This window comes from Acinonyx jubatus, chromosome C2, assembly GCF_027475565.1.
Source record: "Acinonyx jubatus isolate Ajub_Pintada_27869175 chromosome C2, VMU_Ajub_asm_v1.0, whole genome shotgun sequence".
NCBI lineage: Eukaryota > Metazoa > Chordata > Mammalia > Carnivora > Felidae > Acinonyx > Acinonyx jubatus.
Window position 1 is genome coordinate 8,222,089 of NC_069384.1, and position 25,602 is coordinate 8,247,690.

The window sequence follows — 25,602 nt, forward strand, 5'->3', positions numbered from 1 at the left end:
GATTTTGGGAGCACCCCCTTGACCAAGACCAAGGGGGCGGAAAAACCAAAATATTGGATTGCCTGTGATCGGCATCAACTGTCATTTACTGCAGCGATGCCTCTGTTTGGTTCTCTTGGCAACGTCCAGCAGGGGCAGGAGGCTGGGGTTCCCTGAAGTAGGGTTTGTTAAACAAGTGCTCCGTGAGATGGGATGTTGTCACTTCCTTTCTCAGGGGTCACCCATCTGGGGGACAAAGGACTAGGGCTTCAGAACCATCACTTCTGGGTCTTATGTGACGGGATGGGACCGGCTTTCCTGTTTTAGACCAGCAGCCACTGATCAGGCCCCCTGAGGGAGGCTGGGCCAGCAGCCCAGACATGTTGCTGCTTGATGCACCAAGAAAAGGGTACGTACAGACTTAGTTGACGAAAGGTTGTGGAAAAGAGCAGAAAACTAAAATCAAGTATTCATTTTAATTTTTTAAATGTTTATGTTTTAATTTTTTTAATGTTTATTTTTGAGAGAAAGAGACAGAGTGTCAGTGGGGGAGGGACAGAGAGAGAGAGGGAGGGAGAGACACAGAATCCGAAGCAGGCTCCAGGCTCTGAACTGTCAGCACAGAGCCCAATGTGGGGCTCGAACCCATGAACCGCGAGTTCATGACCTGAGCTGAAGTTGGACACTTAACCAACTGAGCCATCGAGGCACCCCTCGTTTTAGTTTTAAAATAGTTTTCAACATCAAAATGTATTAAAACACAAAACACAAAAAACAGGTAAATTCAAGAGATGAGTATTGATTCCCTGAAGTGTTTACCACCATCTTCCTTTATATCTTACAGAAAATAAATATTTTTTTAATGCATGGAAAATTTGCAAAAATCAGGTATACATTCTTCCAAAAAAGAAAGAAAATCTCAATAAAATGTTAATAAGTAGAAATTGCCCAAGCCACACAGTCTACCATATTGCAATAAAATTAGAAATTAATACCAAAAGAAAAATTCAGTATAACCATTTGTAAATTTTATAACATTCTTCAAAAAGAAAATCAGAACTTTATTTGCAGACCTTTTAAAATTTAATGAAAATGAGGGGCGCTTGGGTGGCTCAGTAGGTTAAGCATCTGACTTCTGCTCAGGTCACAATCTCATGGTTCATGGGTCTGAGCCCTGAGTTGGGCTCTGTGCTGACAGCTCAGAGTCTGGAGCCTGCTTCAAATTCTGTATTTCCCTCTCTGCCTTTCCCTTGTTTGTGCTCTCTCTCTGTCTCAAAAATAGATAAGCATTTAAAAAATTTTTGGGGGGCGCCTGGGTGGCTCAGTTAAGCATCTGACTTCATCTCGGGTCATGATCTCGTGGTTCGTGGGTTCGAGCCCCGCATCGGGCTCTGTGCTGACAGTTCGAGCCCCGCATCGGGCTCTGTGCTGACAGCTCGGAGCCTGGAGCCTGCTTTGGATTCTGTGTCTCTCTCTCTCAAAAATAAATAAAAATATTAAAAAAAATTTTTTTTAATTTAATGAAAATGAATATACTATATGGCAAAGAGCTTTGCACAGTGACTAGTGCTGCAGTCAAAGGATAATTCATAGTCTTTTTTCTTTAAGGTTGTTTATTGTGAGAGAAAGAGCAGGGGAGGGGCAGAGAGAGAAGGAGAGAGAGAATTCCAAGCAGGCTCCATGATGTCAGCGCAGAGCCCAATATGGGACTTGATCTCACAAACTCTGAAATCAAGAATCGGATGCTTAACTGATTGAGCCATCCAGGCTCCCCTTAAGTGTTTTTATTATTACAATGGAGAGAATGAAAACTAATGAGTTAGGCACTCCTGAGTCTAGAAAAGCAAGAACAAAATAAGAATGACAATAAGGGGCACCTGGGTGGCTCAGTCAATTAAGCATCGGACTTCAGCTCAGGTCATGATCTCACGGTTTGTGAGTTTGAGCCCTGCACTGGTTGATCTTGAACCCTGCTTCAGGGGAACCCCGCTTCTCCCTCTCTCCCTCTTCCTCCCTCTCCTTCTCTGTCCTTCGTGGGAATTCTCTTTCTCTCTCTCTCTCTCTCCCCCCCTCTCTCTCTGCCCTTTGCTCACTTGAGCGCCCCCCTCAAAAAAAAAAAGTGATGATGAAAGCAGGAATTGATTGATATGAAAGCAAAAACACTGGAAAGTTTATAACTAAGTCCAGGAGTTGGTACTTGAAAAGACTGATTTGCTTAGCAGAGTTTCTTTTTTTTTTTTCCAATATATGAAATTTATTGTCATATTGGTTTCCATACAACACCCAGTGCTCATCCCAACAGGTGCCCTCCTCAATACCCATCACCCACCCTCCCCTCCCTCCCACCCCCCATCAACCCTCAGTTCTCAGTTTTTAAGAGTCTCTTATGCTTTGGCTCTCTACCACTCTAACCTCTTTTTTTGCTTAGTAGAGTTTCAATAGGACAAACTAAACACAACTCTTGATTTTGGCTCAGGTCATGATCTTGAGATTTGAGTTCGAGCCCTGCTGGGCACTGACAGTGTAAAGCCTACTTGGGATTCTCTCTCTCCCTCTCTCTCTCTCTCTGCCCACCCCCCTTCTCTCTCTCTCTCTCTCTCTCTCTCTCAAAATTAATAAACTTTAAAAAAAGAAGCCAGTGTATCATGACCAGGAAGGGATATGTGTGTATGTTTACAATAGGAAAAGGCAGTTCAACACTAAGGAATCTGTTGACATGATTTATCACATTAATCAGTTAAAGGAAACCATCTTAATGGATGCCTTAGGGTATATATTCTTTAATGTTTTATTTTGTATTTTATTTTGTATATGTTATTCCAACATGTACAAAAGGAGAGAATCATATAGATCATGTCAGATCCAAAGGATATGTATTCTTTTTATTAACATCTTTATTGAGATATAATTTAGCAACCATAAAATTGACCCATTTACAGTGTATAGTTTCATTGTTTTTTAGTGTTCTCACAGAATTGTGGAACCACCACCACCATCTAAACTTAGAACATTTCTTCACCCCAAATGGAAACCCTGAACCTATTAGAGTCAGTCACTTCCTGCCTTCAGCCCTGAGAAACCAGTAATTTACTGTCTCCATACTTTGCCTCTTGTGGACATTTCATATAAATAGAATCATACATTATGTGGCCTTTTGTGACTGACTTCTTTGACTTTGTGTCGTGTATTTGAGGTTCATCCACATTGCAACGTGGATCAGTAGATCATTATTTTTTAAAGTTTATTTATTTTGAATGAGAGAGAGAGAGAGAGTGGGGGAGGAGTGATAGGGAGACAGGGAGAGAATCACAAGCAGGCTCTGCAGAGGCTGTCAGCATAAAGCCCGATGCGGGGCTCAAACTCACGAACCGTGAGGTCGTGACCTGAGCCGAAATCAAGAGTCAGACACCTAACCGACCGAGCCACCCAGGCGCCCCTATAGCTTGTTACTTTTTATCGCCACATAACATTCTGTTGTATAGCTGTACGATATTGTGTGTATTCTCAGCTACAGGCATTTGGACTGTTTCCACTTTTTTGGCAATTAAGAAAAATACTGCTCTGAACACTTATATGCATAGAAGCCCTTTGTGGACATGTGTTCATACTCCTCTTAACTCTCCATGTAGGAATAGAAGCTGAGGGTCATAGGACTCTTTGATCTCTTAAGGAACTGCCAGACTGTTTTCCACAGCAGCTGGACCATCTTACATTCCCGCCAGTAGGGCCCCAGGGTCCCCATTTCTCCACGTCCTCATCACCGCTTGTTATGGCCCATCGTTTTATTGCAGCCATCCCAGCAGGTGTGAAGTGGTATCTCATCGTGATTTTGATTTTGATTTCTCTGAGGACTAATGATATTGAGCATCTTTGCATGTGCTTACTGGCCGTTTGTGTGTCATCTTTGGAGAAATGTCTATTCAGATCTTCTGCCTTGTATTTAATTGGATTCTTTGTCTTTTTATTACTAAGTTGTGAGAGTTCTTTCTACATTCTGTTTACAAACCCCTGTTCAGATATATGATTTGCAAGTATTTTCCCCCATTCTGTGGGTTGTCTTCTCGCCATCCTGATACATAATTTAAGCACGAAAGTTTTAAAATTTGATTAGTCCAGTTCATTCATTTTTTCTTCTCTTGCTTGAGCTTTTGTTGTCATATCCAGGGACCTACTGCCTAATCCAAAGGCCGTGAGGATTTACTCCTGTGGCTTTTTTTCAAAGAGTTTTATAGTTTTAGATATCAGATTTATGTCTCTGATCAATTTGAGTTAATTTCTTGTATGTTGTGAAGTAGAGATCTAACCTCATTCTTCTCTATGTGGATATCCAGTTGTCCCAGCACCATTTGTAAAAAAAAAACAACACTATTTCTCCCCATTGAATTGTCTTGGCACCCTGGTAAAAAAAATCAATTGATTATACACATATGGGTTTCTGGACCCTGGATTCCACATTCCATTAATCAATGCGTCTATTCTTATGTCAGTACCATACTGTCTTGGTTACTGTAGCTTTGTAGTAAGTCTTAAAATTGTAAAGTATGAGTCCTGTGACTTTAATTTAATTTATTTTTTATTTAAGAGAGAGAGAGCAGGGGAGAGGGACAGAGGGAGAAAGAGAGAGAATCTTAAGCAGGCTCCATGCTCAGCAAGGAGCCCGACGTTGGGGGTCGATCCCACGACCCTGGGATCATGACCTGAGCTGAAATCAAGTCAGACACTCAACTGACTGAGCCGCCCTGGTGCCCCAAAATACAGTTGATTTTTATATATTGTTTTGTATCCAGGATTCTTGCTGATATTAATCACTAACAGGTTAATTACTAATAATAGGTTAATTAATTACTAATAGGTTTTTTGGGAGGGGTAGATTCCTTAGGATTTTCTATATACTAGATCATGTCATCTGCAAATAGAGTTAGTTTTACTTTTTTCTTTCCAACGTCGTCTTTTATTTCTATTTCTTGCCTAATTGCCCTGGCTAGGTCCCCCAATACAATGTTGAATACAAGTGACGAGAGTAAGTGCCCCTAGGAATACTTCTTAAAATCAAGATAAATGTATGTATTGCATATAGAAAAGCTCAATTGTAAAGATATCAGTTATCAAATTAATTGAAATTTTTTAATATTTAGGGATGCCTGGGGGCTCAGTTGGTTAAGCGTCCAACTTTTTTTTTTTTAATGTTTATTTTTTTGAGAGAGAGAGAGAGACAGAGTGCAATTAGGGGGAGGGGCAGAGAGAGAGGGAGACACAGAATCTGAAGCAGGCTCCAGGCTCTGAATTGTCAGCACAGGGCCTGATGTAGGGCTTGAACCCGCAAACCATGAGGTCATGACCTGAGCTGAAGTCAGCCGCTCAACTGACTAAACCACCCAAGCTTAAATGTCCGACTTTTGGTCACGGCTCAGGTCATGATCTCACAGTTCATGGCTTCAAGCCTTGCATTGGTCTCTGTGCTGATAGCGTGGAGCCTGCTTGAGATTCTCTCCCTCTCTCTCTCTCTGCCCCTCCCTGGCTCATGCTCTCTCTCTGTCTCTCTCTCAAAAATAAATAAAAATAAAAATTTTTAAATTTTTAATATTTAACTTTATTCTAATATAAATCTTAATGTAATATTTTCTTTGGATCTAAAGTTCATATGGAAGAATAAGTATGTTATTTTTTTAAATTTTCTTAATATAATTTATTGTCAAATTGGCTTACATTCAACACCCAATGCTCATCCCAACAAGTGCCCCCCTCAATGCCCATCACACACTTGCCCCTTTCCCATATCCCCCATCAACCCTCAGTTTGTTCTTTGTATTTAGAATATTCAATAACATTTCAAAAATAAAGGAAAAAATGAAAGGTAATACCGAACCAGATTATTAGGTAGTATGAAAAAAAAAAAAAAACCCAAAAATTAAAACAGTATGGTAGCTGTGCCAAAAGAGACAGGACAGTTTACCAAATATAAAAGCCACAGTTGGACCCAGGTGTATAAATAAGAACTTAGTATTGAGACAAGCAAGGAATATGAAGTTAAAAACGTCATTCAACAGTTGCAGAAGAATTGAGAATATTATAAGTTGTGTTAAAAATTGTATTGCTGGGGCGCCTGGGTGGCTCAGTTGGTTGAGCGTCTGACTTCAGCTCAGGTCATGATCTCGCGGTTTGTGAGTTCGAGCCCCGCGTCGGGCTCTGTGCTGACAGCTCGGAGCCTCCAGCTGCTTCGAATTCTGTGTCTCCGTCTCTCTCTGCCCCTCCCCCACTCAAGCTCTGTCTCTCTCAAAAATAAATAAATATTAAAATTTGTTTTTCCAGTAACCACCTCAAAAGGAAGTAAATTTCAAAGGTATAACAATGTAAAAGTAAATAATGACATAACAGTACCAGAGAAGATATAGTAAGTTGATGAAAAACTGAATTCTACACCTGAAACGATTACACTGTATGTTAACTAACTGGAATTGAAATAAAACTTAAAAAAAAAAAAAAAAGAAGATATAGATAATATATAACTTTTATGTGGTGAAACCTTTAAAATATGACAGCAAGGACAAATGTCATCAAGAAGAATATTGATGGTAAAAACCTTCAATACATAAAAATTTTCTGGAAGTTAAAAGAGGAAAGACAAATTAGGAAAACTATCACATAATGACTTGCAAGGTATGAATATCATTAACATATAAGAATAGTCTTACAGATCAGTAAGAAAAGTATGAACGCCCCAAAAGAAAAATGGGTCAAGATATGAATAGACAATTCACCAGAGGAAAAACATGTAGCCAATGAACTCATGAAAAAAAAAAAGGGTCAGCCTCACTAATTTCTTCATTTATGCAAACATGTATTAGGCAATACGATTTATTAGCCATTTTTCTGGGATACCCAGTGAACAGGGTAAGAAGCATGGTGTCTATGAAAGTTAAAGGTTCCTAAGTTCTCTTTATTAAGGGAGACGTGGGGACAAGATTATGTAAGCCCTTTCTTTGATTCAGAAACATATGAAATCAGATACATGAATCTTTTCATTGAAAGAAAAATGGTAATGCCAATCACATGGCCTAATAATCCTCTGCGTGTTCAGGCTCTACGTTACAAATTTCTGTTCTTTCCTCACAGTAGAAACTAAGGATACAAAATAGTTATGACTCAGGGAGATAAACAAAGAACTTGTTGTCAATGAATCAGGTTGAAACTAGCAAGAAACACTAAATAAACCTAAAACCTGGCTCTGCTCCATCATAACTAAATTTTCTGTGGTGTGCCTTTTTGCTAAGCAGTATTGCAAAATCATAAATAATCGTTAAATACCTGCAATGTATTATTTAACCTCTTGGCTAAAATCAATTGCTTGATATAATAAACATTTTTTTTCAGATTTTAAATTTAAAAAATGTAAATAGTGTTCATTCGTGAATTATGTGTGCGTGATTTTCACCTAAACTGTAAATGAAATCACCCTTTTCTCTTGCTCTTTGTTCACCATCAGCCTCTAGTTTTTGTGATACAGCTTCCATGATTTATTATCTCCGTTTTGCAAAAGTGTAACAGACATAAAGAAATTAAAGTGTTTTACACACTAAGGTTAAATATATCCCAGATCTTCGTTTACAGATCAACCTGTATGTTCTCATGGGGTTTAAGATGCACATTTTTAAAACAATGTTTAGGAAATTCAGCTTCTACTCATGAAGGGGAAGCTGGTACCAGACTTGCCTTTTTTTCATAAACAAATAGCAAACTAGCTAAAATATAGTAAACACCTGTGTTTAAACATTAGGCTAGTCAGTGCAGGACTGACATCTCTGGAAAGAGGGAAGCACACACAAGAGTCCTAAGAATGCCGAGGCTTTGCATGTGGGCCGTAGCACATGGAGGGGGGACTGAGGAGGACATGTCATTGCAGAGTTGGGGAATCGGAGATCAGAGTTTGGGTAGACTGGAATGGCTGGAATTTAAGTTTCAGAACACTGGAGAGGAGAAAGATACATAGAGAAAAAGCTCCAGAAATCTGAAAGGAGTCCCCTTGAACCTGTGGCTGAAAACTTAGTCACATATCATGGGGTTTTGGAATGGGGGGTGGGGGTTGGAGCCGATGGCCAAGAAAGAATTCTCAAGACATCTTTGGTGCAAGAAGGTGAATTTATTAAAGCACAGGGCAAGACCTGTGAGCAGAAAGGGCTGCACTGGGGTCATGAAGAGTGACTGGTTATATACATGGAGTTGGGAGAGGTAAAGGCAAGAGGGAGGCCTCCAGAAGGACTTTCATGTGCTAAAGAGGACTCCTAAGTTACCTGAGGCCTTGCTATTGACAAACTAAGGTTGTTCTTCCTCTAGTAAGGCACTAACATTAGGACAGTAGGGGTTCCTGGAGAAATGTATACTCTGTATTTCCCCAAGTATTTGTCGATAGCCTGCAGGTTATAAAGAACTTTAATTTTACCTGACATTTCCTTCTTGCCTTTGTTCCCCACATTACTGTGAAGGGGGTTGATATTAGGGGCTCCAGGAAACTGAGTCTGTAGGTTTCTGGAGATTGGTAAGATTGATATCAATAGATTGATAATCTATTGATAAGATTGCCTTTTTCTTATAATTTACTAAGATATTTGTAAACTGATGGAGACTCATGTCCTGTATGACTGTGATCTCATCAGTTAACCATTTGTTTTCTTTCCTTTCCTTCGTTCTTGGGCAGCCAGGAGAGCCTGAGGAATGTCACACACATCCCACCTAGGGGAGGGGGATGTGTTAGCTTATATGTTGCCCCTTGCCCTGTGTTCCTTCATCAATATATATGTAAGGTGAATCTCCAAAAGTCAAGGAAATGCCAGGTGTCTGTAAGCCAAACTGTTTTCAGAGCTGACACAGTGCTGGGAGGCATGTGAATTCCAACCAGCCAGAGGGAATATTCCAGAAGGGTCATGCATAATTAGCAGGGCTACTCGAAACCCATCCCACCAAAGCTTAAACACAAGTCTTAATGGGGTCAAGTTGATCTTCAAGAGTTTAACTATCAGCCAAAATGAACTCAACACTCTTTAAAAGAAGACAGACTCCAGACCCTCAGTTGGTATAATACACAATATCTAGTATCCAGTCAAAATTACTAGATACTCCAAGAGGCAGAAGAATGTGATCCATAAACCGGAGAAAACTCAGTCAAAAGCATAGATCCAAAATTAGCAGAGAAGGTCAAATTAGCAGATAAGCAACTTAAAACAGCTATTAAAAATATGCTTAAGGATTTGTGAAAAACATAACATGATGAGAAAAGAAATTGAAGGGGCATCTAGGTGGCTCAGTTGGTTAAGCATGTGACTTCTGCTCAGGTCATGATCTCATGGCTCGTGAGTTTGAGCCCCACGTCGGGCTCTGTGCTGACAGCTGGGAGCCTGGAGCCTGCTTCGGATTCTGAGTCTCCCTCTCTCTCTGCCCCTCCCCCCCTCACCCTCTGTCTCTCTATCCTTCAAAAATAAATAAACTAAAAAAAAAAAAAAATGTTTTTAAACAGAAAGGAAACTGAAGACATAAAAAATAATCAAATGGGGAGCATTTACCTGTTTACTAGAAGGGATGCTGCCTGATTCCGGGATCACTGAATTAGGCCAATTGGATCAGGGAGAAAAGAAAGGAAAAGGAAGAAACAAAGAGAGGGGAAGGAAAGGGAGAGGGATCCTCCCGAGCTGTGGGTTGATGTCAGGTGGTCTATCATCACTGAAGTCCTGGAAAAAAGTGTTTAAGTGGGAGCAGAAAAGTATTTGCTTGAATAATGACTGAAAATTTTCCAAATGTGATGAAAATTGAAATAGTTAAATAGATTTTGTTACATCAATATTGACATAATGCTAGGAAGTTGTTAAATTGGGTAAGGTAGATTTGCATGGAAAAATCATGTAGTATAAAGTGAGAAAAGCAAGGTATAATGATACTAGGTATAGAATCATCCCATTTGTCTAATTTTGAAAAGGATACATATTATCTTATATGAAATGGGTACGGAAGTAGCCACAGTGAACTTTTGGAAGTGGATTCCTTTGGACAGAGGATTGGGGGTAGAGGGAGAGAAGGACAGATTCTTATTTATTTTTAGTTTTTTTACTTTGTGTACCATTTGAATGTTTACCTCATCCACGTATTTTTTCTATTCTTACACACAATTTAAAATTGGTGATGTGTTCTCATGCACTGCTCATGGGACTGTAAATTGGTATACATATGTGCGTATGTATACACACAAATGCTAATACATATGTGACACAGATTAAGAAAAAAACTAGGGGCACCTGGGTGGCTCAGCCGGTTGAACGTCCGACTTCGGCTCAGGTCATGATCTCATAGTCTGTGAGTTCAAGCCCCACTCCGGGCTCTGTACTGATGGCTCAGAGCCTGGAGCCTGTTTCGGATTCTGTGTCTCCCTCTCTCTCTGCCCCTTCCCCGCTCATGCTGTGTCTCTCTCTATGTCAAAAATAAACATTAAAAAATATATATTAAAAAAAATTAACTAATCTAGGCGCCTGGGTAGTTCAGTTGGTTAAGCGTCCGACTTTGGCTCAGGTCATGATCTTACTGTTTTTGAGTTCCAGCCCCGCGTCGGGCTCTGTGCTGACAGCTCAGATCCTGGAGTCTGCTTTGATTCTCTGTCTCCCTCTCTCTCTGCCCCTCCCCCGCTCTCTCTCTCTCCAAAATAAATAAATGTTAAAAAAATTTTTTTTAAGGTAAAGAAAGTATGCTATGATAATTTTCACATTACACAAGGCATTAAATCTTTGCCAACATACACAGTTCTTCTTGGGATGTGTATAAACCTGAAACACAAGAAAATGGAGTAAAGGCTCAGAGAGCACTTAAAAAAACAAAGAGCTGGAAAAATGAGTGAGACCCGCGATGAAGAGACTATTCAACCCGGACCCCCCAGGAGGACTCCAGCGTAGCCCTCCAGTGTCGAGGCTCTGGCCATCACCCCCAGATCTGTGACCACTGGTCCGGCCCACACCAGGCAGCAGAACCTGTGTCCACATGAAGCTCTCAGGCTAGCAGAGAAGATGAGAAAGGAGGGCTGTTTCTTCTGCTTGGCTTGAAAGTCTTTGAAGGTAGGAGAGGCAGACTGGTGTTTGACTTGTTGTAACAGTAATAGCTCACACTTATCTAGCACTTACTATGTGCCAGCCACCATTCTAGGTGCACTGACAATACTCTTCTGTCTCCAACTTAATAGAGTGGAAACTGAAGCATGGAGAGATCGGTGTAATTTGCCCTAGGTTACCTACTGGGGAGTGTTGGAGGTGATATTCTCAGCCACGGCTACTCCCCAATTAGGGCCCTGACTGCAGGGTGGGAGGTAACCAGGGCACTTCCCAGGAAGCTCTTTCCAGGCCTGACTGGCATATGATTAATTCAGTTGTCCAATTGGCCAACATCGATAATACGTTACCCCCAGGTACCCGCGTCTTCCACCTTGACTGCATGTTGGAAATAGGCCACAATGACTACTTACTCCAGCTACTAAGGAGAAAGCCCAGGCCCCCCCCAAATGGTGACTCTCCATGCAGCCAGTTGGGAGAGCCATGGCCAAGTTCATTGAGGATGGCATTTTCTAAAGCTCTGTAATTTCACCCTTTGTGAGGGGAAGGAGATTTCTCTGCCCTGCCCCTGTGCCTCACACTTCAGAAATCCAACAGCTTCTGTAAGTTTCCCGGGCCTTGCATAGAGCAGGTATGCAACAAATGTTTGCTGAATAAGGAGAATGAAAAGCAGGGCCTGGGGAGAAAACTGATGAGATCACCAACCTGTGGTTAGTAGGATTGAATTGGCCATTGTTTTGAAAAACAGAGGAGGTTAGAACTTAAATTAGCTCAACCCAGAACTGAGTAATTGCATGTAAATCCGCAGGCCTGCCTCCGTAGCAAATAGAAATATAAATCTTTCATCTGTAAAATATGGACAATAACTCCTACCATGAAGGATTCAAACACTTGGCACAGAGCCTGGCCCGTTAAAAGTGCTGGGTAAATAGTGGCCTCAAAAAGTGGCCTGAGGAGGCAGGGACTAATCGAGCAACTTCATCAACGATGAATTTCCCGGGTATTGATCACACTGGGCAAGCGGCTGCCCCTGTCTTCACAGCCCATGAAATCACAGAGGGGACGGGCCTGGGAATTTCTGAATTTGTGTTTGTAATCCTAAAAATAAATTACCATTTTGTCCTAGTAGTCACTACATTTATACTCATGAGTCCTCTTCTTTTATCATTACTGCCATTGAGAAAAACTCAAAAGCTTCCAGTATCCTTTCCGAGGCAGCACGTATAGCAAGAGACTAAGTGGTTCCCATGGTATGATTCTCTGGACCCTCAGAGGAACCACTAACTGCTCCACCGAATTGTAAGAGATCTAGAGGGAAAGTGTCCACAGGGGAAACTGGTAAGATTTGATGGATGTAATTAAATTAAGACCAAGAAACAGGTTTCAATCTGTGAGGACAAAAGGAAGAGCTAATATCTTAAAGCAAATATTTAGTATGGAAAACTGGCATTTACGATCTCATTCTTACATGGTGGGAGGTAATTTTCTGAGACGAGCTTTACCTTGTAAAACAATCTAAAGGCATCATCAAGGTTTCTGTAATCGGAGAGTTTTGGTGTGTCTTTCATATAAAAAAGTGAATCAAGCAAATAATCCGTCCCTTTTCTCTATCCCTACAATTGAAACCAGTTTTAGTTTCTATTCTGCTTTCAGAGGGGGAGAGATTTAAAACCTAAATCAGGGACCCTTCTCTGCTACAGGATCCCAATATTCCTTTTTATAATTAGTATTTTTTAAGTGTACTTATTTATTTTGAAAGAGCAAGCAGGGGAGAAGCAGAGAAAGAATCCCAAGCAGGCTCCACACTGTCAGCACAGAGCCCCATGCGGGGCTTGAACCCACAACCCACAAACCATGAGATCATGACCTGAGCAGAAACCAAAAGTCAGATGCTTAACCGACTGAGCCACCCAGGTGCCCTTATAATTAGTTTTTTTTATTCACAACCAATATTTTCATAATTAGCAATAGTTTAATATTGGTCAAATATGTTTAAATAGCTCCCATGGTAACCCGATAAATAGATACATATATAAGCTGCCTATACACAATTTTTAAAAATCACTATAATGCTCAACTATAATACAAAGAAATAAATGTATCGTAAAATAATACATACTTCAATTAATCGCTTTGGCACAGAGAAACTAGAAGATATCAAGACAGGATACTGAAGTACCTAATGCCTGTAGGCGCAGAATCCCCATGAATATGACAGCTACAAATGTAGCTGATTTGGGTATGTGCTGTGTTGGGGACTCAAACGCAAAATGGGAGTGTTGATGGAGGATATCACTTTCCAAAAGAGTAAACAACTTTTGGTAAAATTCTGGAAAAAAAAAAAAGTACAGTCAAACCCTCAAACCTCTGCACAGTAATTGCATTCCTAGAAAATTCAAGTACATTAAAATTCAAAGGATACTTGGTATTCATGCATAAAGTTAGGGTCTCAACCTGTGCTGTCCAGTTCAGTAGCCACAAGCCTCTAGCTATGTGTGGCTACTGAGCATTTGAAATGTAATTACCCTGGGGCGCTGTGCAGCTCAGTGGGTTGAGCATCCGACTCCGGCTCAGGTCATGATGTTGCAGTTTGTGAATTTGAGCCCCACATTGGGCTTGCTGCTCTCAGTGCATAGCCCACCTCAGACCTTCTGTCTCCCTCTCTCTCGGTCTCTCCCTCACTTGCTCTTTCTCAAAAATAAATAAAACACGAAAAAAATTTGAAATGTGATTACTTTGGATATTGAAGACTAGACTTAGAATAATTTCAAAAAGAATGTAATATATCTCCATATTAATGTTTATATTGATTATATGTTAAAATAATATTTTGGATAAATAAAAATGTAAAATTTTTAAATAAAAAAATATAAGATGTAGTACCAAAATTAATTTTACTTGCTTCTTTTTACTTTTTAAATGTAGCTATTAGAACATTTAAAATGTGATACGTGGCTTAGGGGCACCTGGGTGGCTCAGTTAAGCAACTGACTCTTGATTTTGGCCCAGATCATGATCTCACCATTGTGAGATCGAGTCCCGCACAGGGCTCTGTGAAGCAGCTTGGGATTCTCTCTCTTCCTGTCTCTCTCTGCTCCTCCCCTGCTCATGCACTCTCTCTAAAGTGAAAGAAATAAAAGAAGAAAGAAAGAAAGAAAGAAAGAAAGAAAGAAAGAAAGAAAAGAACAGTAAAGAAAGTAAAGAACAAAAAAGCAAAGAAGGAATGGAAGGAAGGAAGGAAAGGAGGCAGGGAGGGAGGAAGGAAGAGAAAGGATATGTGACTTGCATTATGGGACAGCAGCACTAATATGTAGACTGAGTCTGGTGGGTCTTTGAAAAGTCCCACATCCTTGACCCTCCCCAGCTACCTCCCAGTCATTGAGACAACCAAACACATCCTCACGTATCTCTAAAATATCTACCTTGGACAGGGAATGTGGACTGTTCTCCCTACAGGATGAAGCTCTCAGCTACTCTCTCCGGGCCTCTCTGTGCCCCCACCTTCCTCACACAGCTCTGGCCTCATACTAAACACTTCAGCAGCCCTGAACTCCTTGGTCACCCCAAGTTTGCTACTAAATTCCATTTGGACAATATTTCAAATCTCCCTCTGGTAACACATCTAGTATGTTTAAGGATAGTATGTTCACCAAGGTAATTTATCAACTGTGCCAATAAAACAAATCTCAATACATTTTAAAAGATCAAATGACATAAAACGTATTCTCAGAACTAAATTATATTAGATCACAATAATTCAATATAATTAGATTCTATCAAAGTGAGATATTTAGAAAAACTTCAGATATTGGAAATTAAACACACTACTAAATAACCAATGGATCAAATAAAGCATCATCAGGGAATTTAGAAGATATTCTGAACTGAATGCAAAGGGAAACACAACACATCACAATTTGTCAGATGCAGCTAAAGCACTCTTTAGAAGGAAATTTATAATTTTATATATATATAATAGAAGAGACAGTATGTTTACAACCAATAATCTAAGAAGCTAGAAAAAGGAGAGCAATAAACAATAGAAAAAGTTAAAGCCAAAAGTTGGTTTCTCAAAAAGAGGAGTAAAATTCATAAGCTGTCAATACTAATGAAAAAAAAATAAGGAGCGCCTGGGTGGCTCAGTTGGTTGAGTGTCTGACCTCGCCTCAGGTCATGATCTCACAGTTTGTGGGTTTGAGACCCGTGTCAGGCTCTATGCTGACAGCCCAGAGCCTGGAGCCTGCTTCAGATTCTGTGTCTCCCTCTCTCTCTGCCCCTCCCTTGCTCCTGCTCTCTCTGTGTCTCTCAAAAATAAATAAAAATGTTTAAAATTTTTTTTAAAAAGGAGAGAGAGAAAATAGAAATAACCAATAGTAGGAATGAAGAAGTATCTATAGGTCCTTTAGATATTAAAGGGACAATGAAGAAATATTAAAAAAAAACTTTATTCCAACAAATTAAATCTAGATGAACTGGAAAAATTACTTGAAAGACACAAATGAGTATAACTAACTCAAAAAGAAATGGAAAATCAGAATGCTCCTATATATAACTAGATTTTTTACCAAAAAGCCTTTCTGTAGAGGAAATACCAAATTACCCAACATTTAACAAAGAAATAGTACCCATATTACATAAACTCTTTCAGAAAACAGAACACTTTGCCATTCATTTTATGAGGTCAACGAAACCCCGACACCACATCCTGACAAAGACATTCCAACTCAAGATTTACAGACTAATAATGCCTCATGAACATAGATGCAAAAATCTTCAGGGTATTATCCAATATAATGCAAGAATATCAAAATATATAAATAAATAAATAAATAAGGTTTATCAGATGTGAGTCACCACATTAACAGAATTAAAAAGTTATGTGATCACTAAAAAAAATGGACAAAATTTTTTTAAATAATTGAAAGAACTTTCTTTTTAATATTCAGTGTTAATTTATTACATTATGAAAATAATTCAAGGTCCTTATTATTTTTAATAAAGTTTTTTTTTTTAATTTTACTTGTTTTGAGAGAGAGACAGCGTTGAGTAGGGGAAGGGTAGAGAGAAGGAGAGAGAGAATCCCAAGCAGGCTCTGCACTGTCAGCACAGAGCCTGATGTGGGACTCAAAGTCACAAACTGTGAGATCATGACCCAAGCTGAAACCAAGAGTCGGACACTTAACCAACTGAGCCACCCAGGTTCTGCCCACCCCCCTTATTAATGATTTTTAAAACTCTCAACAAACTAGGAATATGAACTTCCTTAACTGGATAAAAGGCATCTATGGAAAACCCATAGCTAACATCATACTTAATAATGAGAAACTAAATTCTTCCCCCCTAAAACTGGGAACAAAGTGAGAATCTCTTATACTGGAGGTCCTAGCCAATGCAGTAAGTCAAAAAATAAAACGTATAAGATTGGAAGGGAAAGAGAAGAACTGCCTTTATTTGCAGACACAATTGTCTACATAGAAGATCTAAGGAATTAGAAAACAACACTAAGAGAATTAATAAGCACATTTGTCAAGGTTGCAGGATACAAGCCTGTAAAAAACACTTGGACAAAGAAGTTTAAAAATAGCATTTCCAGTGTTATTAAATACGCAGCATACTTAGGAATATATTTAATGAAAGATACGAAAGACCAGAGTGAAAACTTTAAAACATTGATGAGAGAAATTTAAAATGATCTAAATAAATGGAGAGAGATCCATTATGGTTATAAGTTGCAATAATCAACATTGTTAAGGTGTTTATTCTTCTAAAGTTGATCTGTAGATTCAGTGCAAACCCCAAATTCCCAGTGGCTTTATGTACTAAATACCTGCTTCTAAACTGTATTTGGAAATGCAAAAGACCTAGAATTGCCAAAGTTATTTTGAAAGACGAAAATGCTGATGCTGGATTATATTCATTTGCTCAGGCTGCCATAACAAAATACCACAGACTGGCTGGCTTAAACAACGGAGATTTATTTTCTCACAGTTCTGGAAGCTGGAAGTCTCAGATCCCAGATTAAGGTGTGGGCAGGCTGGGTTTCTCCTGAGTCCTCTCTCCTTGGCTTGCAAACAGCCGCCTTCTCACTCTGTCCTCACAAGGTCTCTTCTTAGTGTGTGCAACCCCAGGGGTCTCTTCCCTTTTTCATAAGGACACGGTTGTATGGGATTAGGGCTCCACTGTTATGACCTGCTTTTTAAACCTTAGCTATAGCCTGAAAGGCTCTATTTTCAAATGAAGTCACATTGGGGGTTAAGGCTTCAACATGTGAATTTAGGGGGAGACCCAATTCTGTCTATAGCATGGATCTCACCCCTTAAGAGTCTGATTTAGTTGTGCTGGGGATGCTGGTTATAGGCTGCTGAGATGCTCCCAGGGATTCTCATGAGTAGCCATGGCTGAGAACAAATGAGCGAGGACGAAGGTCTCAACCTGTTCAGGAGCTGAAGTCACAGAGGCTCTCCTGGGCCCTGTGAACTCTGATCGATGACATCAGGTAGACACCCTGAAGGATACTCTGTGAATAAGTGCCTGGTAGGACAGAGTTCTATTTCAGACACATCCCCCCGCATCTTGTGTGATCCTGGGAACAGCCGTGTAACACACTCAGCCCAATATCAGGCCCGGAGTGATGCTCGCTACATAGAAGTCATTAGCCAGGCACTAAATTTCACATTTACTCCACTTGAAGATCCAGACTCTTCCCACTATATCCTAGTGATGTCAAGGCTGTGAGGAAACCCAGCAGTAAAAGAGAGGAGGGAGCAGTAATATTCTCGTATTACATGGTCAGGAGCCCTAGTGTTTGGATGTTAGTGGGTTTTATTCATTGTAAAATTCCCGTGTTTGTATGCTGTCATCTGTTGGGGTGTGCTAAGCTGGAGCCATTTAGAGGTGGTCTAGCCACCTCTCACTACTCCCACCACAGGAACAAATGAAGATTTGCCAATGAGAACCAGAGAGAACCACAGAGCACCTACTGCCAGTCTACCATATACGGACGCCTTAGAAACAAACACAGTCCATTTCTCCTCTAGTCGTTTCATCAGGATTAAGGGGGCTATTTTTAGTATTGGTGTGGTGACAACTGGCAAGAGGCACGGAAGAAGCTTCATCCACTTTATCTGAACTCCAGGCTCACCGCACCCTTTGTGCCCTCCATCCCCTTCATCTTCGATATCAGTCAGGGCAGTGACGGGCCCCTGGCCCCTCACTCCAGCCCTGTCCCAGCCTGGGTCTCCCGCCTCCACCTAACAAGCTTTGGGGCTGCTCCCTTCTCAGGCTCCACCACTGCCCACAGTTCCTGTCCGGGAGTCGTAGGCAGGGAGGAAGAAGGACACCGAGAAGCCAATGAGAAAGTCAGTGAGAAGAAAAGAAACCAGGGCAGACCACCAAGCACCAGGGCCAGCTTCCTAAGCCACAGGTTCCCCGCCTTCCCTCCCTCTTCGCCCTCCCCAGCTCAGGTCTCTGGCACCAGAAGTGGGCATGCCATTCTCACAGGGCTAGGTTCCCAGGTTGGCAGAGCCCCAAAGGGCTTTGGTTCGGAGCAGCAGAAAGTTGCAGAGAAGCAGTAGATTCCTTTCTGCACAGTCATTTTCCTTTCCTCTCCTCCCTGCCCCCTGAGGGACTTTTCCACAAATGAAGGCTCACACCAGCTGCCCCGTCAAGAGAAGGCATGCTGGGATATCTCCCATCCTGTCAGGGGCAGCTGGCCTAGACTGCTTAATGACCGATCTCTGGGCGGTCAGGCTGACCTGATGTGCAGATGCTTCTTGAGACAGAAGGGCTTACCTCTTTCCAAGTGTGGCTTGGGGAAAAAGTATTAGGATAAAAGAGAGTTTGACATTAGAACTTAAAACAAATCTAAAATCCTTTTGACTACTTGAGAAAAAAATTGCAGAAACATATAGGAAACTCTTCTCTTGTGCCTTTGACATAAGAACATAAACTTACTTGGGGTGCCTGGGTGGCTCAGTCGGTTAAGCGTCTGACTTCGGCTCAGGTCACGATCTCACGGTTTGCGAATCCGAGCCCGCATCAAGCTCTGTGCTGACAGCTCGGAGCCTGGAGCCTGCTTCAGATTCTTTGTCTCCTTCTCTCTCTGCCTCTCCCCTGCGTGTGCTCTGTCTCTCAAAAATAAATAAATGTAAAAAAAAAAAAAGAAAATTACTTCATTTATTTATTCATTATGTTTCTATGAAAACCTCTTACCATTTTTGAAGTAAGATGTGCTTTTAGGTGCTGTGAGGAGTGTAAGTGCAACCCAGCTCTCAGCAGGGTCTCTCAGATCTCTGATCTCTGAGTCAGGAAAGGCTAAGTTGGATCCATCTCTTCTTTGTCTTATGTTGTGAAAATCCAACTTCCCCTCCAATATACTAGCAAGTTCCAGGGGACTTCTGTTCTTTACACCAGCTCATTCTCCAGATTTCTGCTTCTCAGGTGCCTCAGTAGCTCAGTTGGTTAGGTGTCTGACTTGGGCTCAGGTCATGCTTACAGTTCAGTTCGTGTATTCAAGCCCCGTGTCAGGCTCTGTGCTGACGGCTTAGAGTCCAGAGACTTTTGGATTCTATGTCTTCCTCTCTCTCTGTTCCTCTCCCACTCACACTCTCTCTCTCAAAAATACATAAACATTAAAAAAAAATTTTTGGTGGGGTGCCTGGGTGGCTCAGTCAGTTAAGTGTCCAATCTTGGCTCAGGTCATGATCTCGCGGTTTGTGAGTTCGAGCCCTGCATCAGGCTCTGTGCTGACAGCTCAGAGCCTGAAGCCTGCTTTGGATTCTGTGTCTTCCTCTCTCTCTGCCCCTCCCTTGCTCTCTCTCTCTCTCTCTCTCTCTCAAAAATAAAATAAAAACATAAAAAAAAATTTTTTTTAATGCTTTTTAAAGCAAAAAAAAAAATTCTGGTTCTCTGTTCCACATCTCGTGGAGTCATGAATCTTTTCTTCAATATGTACCTTCCACAAAAGCTTGACTAACACAGAATTTGTAACTATGATAGATTTCATGAAGAAGTGGGAGCGTTGAGAAGGAGGCACTCATATTACAAAGATACACACAACTTTAAATGGTATTTTAGACACCGTTTTTTACATGCCCTCCAGGACTTCCAGATGTGGTCAGAAGTTCAGGTATTGGACCTATTCTCTCACAATACAATACAACCGGACACATGTAAAGCAACTGCTTTCAGACATTGGATAAAAGCCGTTAGAGGACTACAGTCCCTAAGGAAAGTGAAACATTAGGTGAGCACCACATTCATCCTGGCTTTCTGCTTGGGGACTCTTTGCTTAACATCCTGTTCATTTAGTTGAGACCCTCCAAAGGGTGGAGCTCATTAGTAGGACTACTCTTGCTCCAGGGCAAGGGTCACTCTAAACACTTCCTCACAAACCTATTAGCAAGACTTGGAAGGTTAAGATCTATCAACAAATTCACTGCCTTTCAGAATAAAAGGACACATTATTTAAGGGAAGACAACAACATACAGGCATGCAACAAAGGAGCATCCACAATATCTAGCCTATAACCCGAGGGCATTAGTGTTTAATGAGTACAGAGTTTCAGTCTGGGGGAAGATGCAAAAGCTGTGGAGAAGGATGGCAGTGATGGTTGTACAACAATGTGAATGTACTTAATGCCACTGACCTGTACACTTAAAAATAGTTAAAATGGATTGGTACCTGGCTGGCTCAGTTGGTTAAGCTTCTGACTCTTGATTTCGGCTCAGGTCATGATCTCACAGTTCGTGAGATTGAACCCCATATTGGCCTCTGTGCTGACAGCTCAGAGCCAGCTTGGGATTCCCTTTCTCTCTCTCTCTCTCCCTCCCTCTCCCTCTCCCTGTCCACCCCTCCGCTGCTTGTGCTCTCTCTCAAAATAAATAAATAAGCATTAAAAAAGGAGTTAAGGGGCACCTGGGTGGCTCAGTCAGTTAAGCATCTGACTCTGGCTCAGGTCATGATCTCACAGTTTATGAGTTCTGGGACCCTCTCTATATATGATTTCCTTCTCTGTTCTGCCTTCTCAACTCTGGCATTGGGTTCTGTGCTGACAGATTCTCTCTCTCTCTCTCTCTGCATGTCCCCTCCCGTGCTTTCTCTCTCTCCCTTTCTCTCAAAATAAATAAGATAAGATAAAATAAAATAAAATAAAATAAAATAAAATAAAATAAATAAAATAAAAATAAAAAAATAAAAATACCTTCTAAGACTACTGCTTCCAGGAATAACAAGGACAATATGTGCCTCCCTGCTTGAAACACTAAAACACCAGAAAAAGAAAAAAAACAATGATATGCAAATAATGGGCATTAAGCAGCACAAGACAGTAACCCTTGAGAAAGGGAAAACAAAGGAGCCCTACAATGTCCCCAGTTTACTGTCTGGACAGAGTTTCCAAACTACAGCATTGGGAAGGGAAACCCCAGTGGAGGCCCACAGTCTCCCTGAATTGAGAAGATGGAGCTGGAAGTCAAAAGAGGCCAAGGCAGACAGAGTTGAGAAGGCAGAATTATCAGAGAAAGGAATCATATAGAGAGAGGGTCCCAGAGATTTGCAAAGGGTCCCCTTGAGTCTTTAGCTGATTACTGATCAGCGCATGCCTATGATGACACCAACAGATACTGGAGAAAGAATCACTAAAGAGGACCAGATGAGATAATCCCTATGCTTTACTCAGGACCAGTAATGGTTCCATGTTATTTAGAATACAAAAGGTTATAACTTACAAGGCATCAGATAGAATACCCAGAAGGTATTGGTTCAGTAATGAAGGAAAAAATAGCCCAGATTCAAATCTACTCTAGTCTCAGCTAACAAAGTTAAAAAAAAATAATGAAAGCATCAAACTATTTCCAAGTAACTTAAATGTACTGCAGAACAAACTTAAATGTACTGCAGAATATTTATAGAGAAATATCTACCACATAAGATAAAAGTTACACTGTCTAGCATTCAACCAAAAATCACTAGGCATGCAAAGAAGTAGAGAAATATGACCTATAATAATGAGAAAAATCAATCAACAAAAACAGGAAAAAAAGGGAAATAGGTAATAGAATTAGTAGGAAAGGACATTAAAACAGTCCTTTTAACCATATACTAGATGTTCAAGAAGGTAGAGGAAATAAGCATGTTCAAAACCATAGAAATATTGAAAAGACATAAAATGAACTTCTAGACTTGAAAATTACAATGTCTGAGATGAAAAATACACTTGGTGGGATTAATAACAGATCAGACACTGTAGAGACAAAAATGAGTAAACTTAAAAATATAACAATACTACCCCAAATGAAGCATAGTGTGTGTGGGGGAACTGAAAAAAAAAAAGTGAACAGAATATCACTGAGCTGTAAGAAAACAAAGTAGCCTAACATCTGTTATTGGTCAGCACAGGAGAAATAAGAGGACAAGAAAAAGATGTGAATAAATAATGGCTAAGAATTTTCTTAAGTTTGATGAAACTCATAAGCCCACAAATCCAAGAAATTCAAACTATAAACTATAACTATAAACACAAGAATCATGAATAAACTACATCAAGGCACATCATAATCAAATTGCTCAAAACCACTGACAAAGAGAAAATCTTAAAAAAGGAGCCAGAGAAAAAAGGCACATTACATACAGAGAACAAAGATAAGAATTACATGAGACTTCATATCGGAAATGATGTGAACCCAAGGACAATGGAACAAATATAGAGCACTGAAAGTAAAAAGCTATCAACCTGGACTTCTATGGTAATCAAAAATATCTTTCACAAAAAAGTAAAGAGTTTCTCAGACATTGAAAAGGTGAATGAATTCATCACTAGGAGACCTGATCTATAAGAAATATTAAAGGAAGTCCTCCAGGCAGAAGAAAAGTAATACCAGATGGAAATCTATATCTACATAGGTAAAGAAAGAGTACTGGAGATACTACATGTATTGATAAATATGAAAATGAGTTTTCTCCTCTATTCAGAAAATCTCCTTAATAGGTCATTGTTAGATCATAAAAGTTCTCACCACCAAAGAAAGAAAAAAGGTGGTGATGGATGTGTTAACTAAAATGTTTTGGTAATCACTTCACAATATATACATATATCAAGTCATTACACTGTACAACTTAAACTTACACATGTCAGATGTTGATTATATCTCAATAAAATCAGGGCTGGGGGGAGAGTCACTGAGATGCACATCATCAGCCATTAGGAAAATACCAATTAAAACCACAATGAGATACCATTTCAGACACATTAAGATGGCTATAATAAAAAAGATGGGCAATAGCAAGTGCTGATGAGGATGTGGAGAAGCAGGAACATTTGTATACTGCTAGTGGGAATGCAAAACAGTGCAGCCACTACTTGAGAAAATAGTCTGGCTGTTCCTCAAAAAGTTAAGTATAGAGTTACTATATAACTGAGCAATTCCACTGCTAGGTATATGCCCAAGAGAAATGAAAACAAATGTCTACACAAAAACTTGAACATGAATGTTCATTCCAGCATTATTCATAAAAGTCAAGAAGTGGAAACAGGCAAAATTTCCATCAACTGAAGAATGGATGAATAAAATGAGGTATATTCATACAAAGGAATATATCCGGCAATAAAAATGAATTACTGGCACATGCTACAAAATAGATGAACTCTGAAGACATTATGCTAAGTTAGAGAAGGCAGTCACAAAAGACCACATATTATATGATTCCATTCATATCAAATATCCAGAATACACAAATATATATATTTGTATATAAATTATACAATTGTATAATTGTACATTATCTCAATAAAGTTGCTATAAAAAGATAACTATTCATTCATTCATTCATTCATTCATTCATTTTAAATAGGCTTCATGCCCAGTGTGGAGTCTAACATGAGGCTTGAGCTCACGACCCTGAGATCAAGACCTGAGCTGAGATCAAGAGTCTGATGCTTAATGAAATGAGCCATCCAGGCACCCTGAATAACTGACTTTAAAATTTTTTTTTCTTTAATGTTTATTCATTTTTGAGAGACAAAGAGAAACAGAGTGTGAAGGGGGAGGGGCAGAGAGAGAGGGAGACACAGAATCCAAAGCAGGCTCCAGGGTCTGAGCTGTCAGCATAGAGCCCAATGTAGGGCTCAAACTCACAAACTGTGAGATCATGATCTGAGCCACCCAGGCACCCCTAACTGACTGTTAAAAACAAAAATAATTGCAACATACTATAGGGTATATAATTTATAGCGTTCAAAATGTATGGCAAAAATAACACAAAGGTCAGGAGGGGAAAAGGAAAGAATACTGTTGTAAGATTCTTATACTATAAGTAAACTGGAATAATTTACTTGAAGGAATTATATTATTATTTAATATACATAATATTACTTGATGGAGGTTAAAGGTGTAAATTATAAATAAGTCAACCACTAAAATTAAAAAAACAGGTAGCTAATAAACCAAAACGGAAATTTTTAAACACATAGTTACTCAAAAAGATGGCAAAAAAAGGAAAATAGGAATATTGCAAATAGAAAACAAACAGCAATATGGTAAATTTAAACTTAACTATACCAACAATTACATTAAATGTCAACGTGCAGACACCCCAAATAAAAGGCATAACTTGTCAGGTTGGCTAAAAATGTGATGCTGGATTGGCTGCTTATAAGAAACCTAGTTTGAATATAAAGACACAAGTAAGTTAAAAGCAAAGGGATGGGAAAAAATATACTTTTCCAACACTAATCAAAAGAAAGCTGTATCAATCTATATTAATATCAGATGTCGATTTCAGATAAAAAATATTACTGGAGATAAAAATTGGTCATTTCATAGTGATAAAGAGTCAATTCATCAAGAGAACATATAGAACATATACTAAATATTTATGCACCTAATAACACATCTTCAAAATACACAAAGTAAAATCTATTGTACTCCAAGAAGAGAAATCCACAATTATAGTCAGAAGTTTCACACTGTAATTGAGAGAATGAATTGACAGAAAATCAGGAAGTATTATAGAAGGCTTGGAAAATACTACCAACCAATTCCATTTGTTGATCGACACTTTACCTACCAATAGCATAATACACATCCTGCACGTGGAACATTTGCCATGACAGACCACATTGTGGGCCATAAAAACTCTTAATACTTTAAAAGGATTCAAATCATATAAATTTTATTTTCTGACTCTTGGAATTAAATTAGAAATCAATAATAGATATCTTTTAAAAAGTCAAATATTTGGAAACTAAATGATATATTTTTAAAGTAACCAATAGGTAAAAGAGAAAATAAAAATCAAAATGAAAAAGATATTTTGAACTGAATAAAAACACAACATTACAGGGGCGCCTGGGTGGCGCAGTCGGTTAAGCGTCTGACTTCAGCCAGGTCACGATCTCGCGGTCCGTGGGTTCGAGCCCGGCGTCGGGCTCTGGGCTGATGGCTCGGAGCCTGGAGCCTGTTTCCGATTCTGTGTCTCCCTCTCTCTCTGCCCCTCCCCCGTTCATGCTCTGTCTCTCTCTGTCCCAAAAATAAATAAACGTTGAAA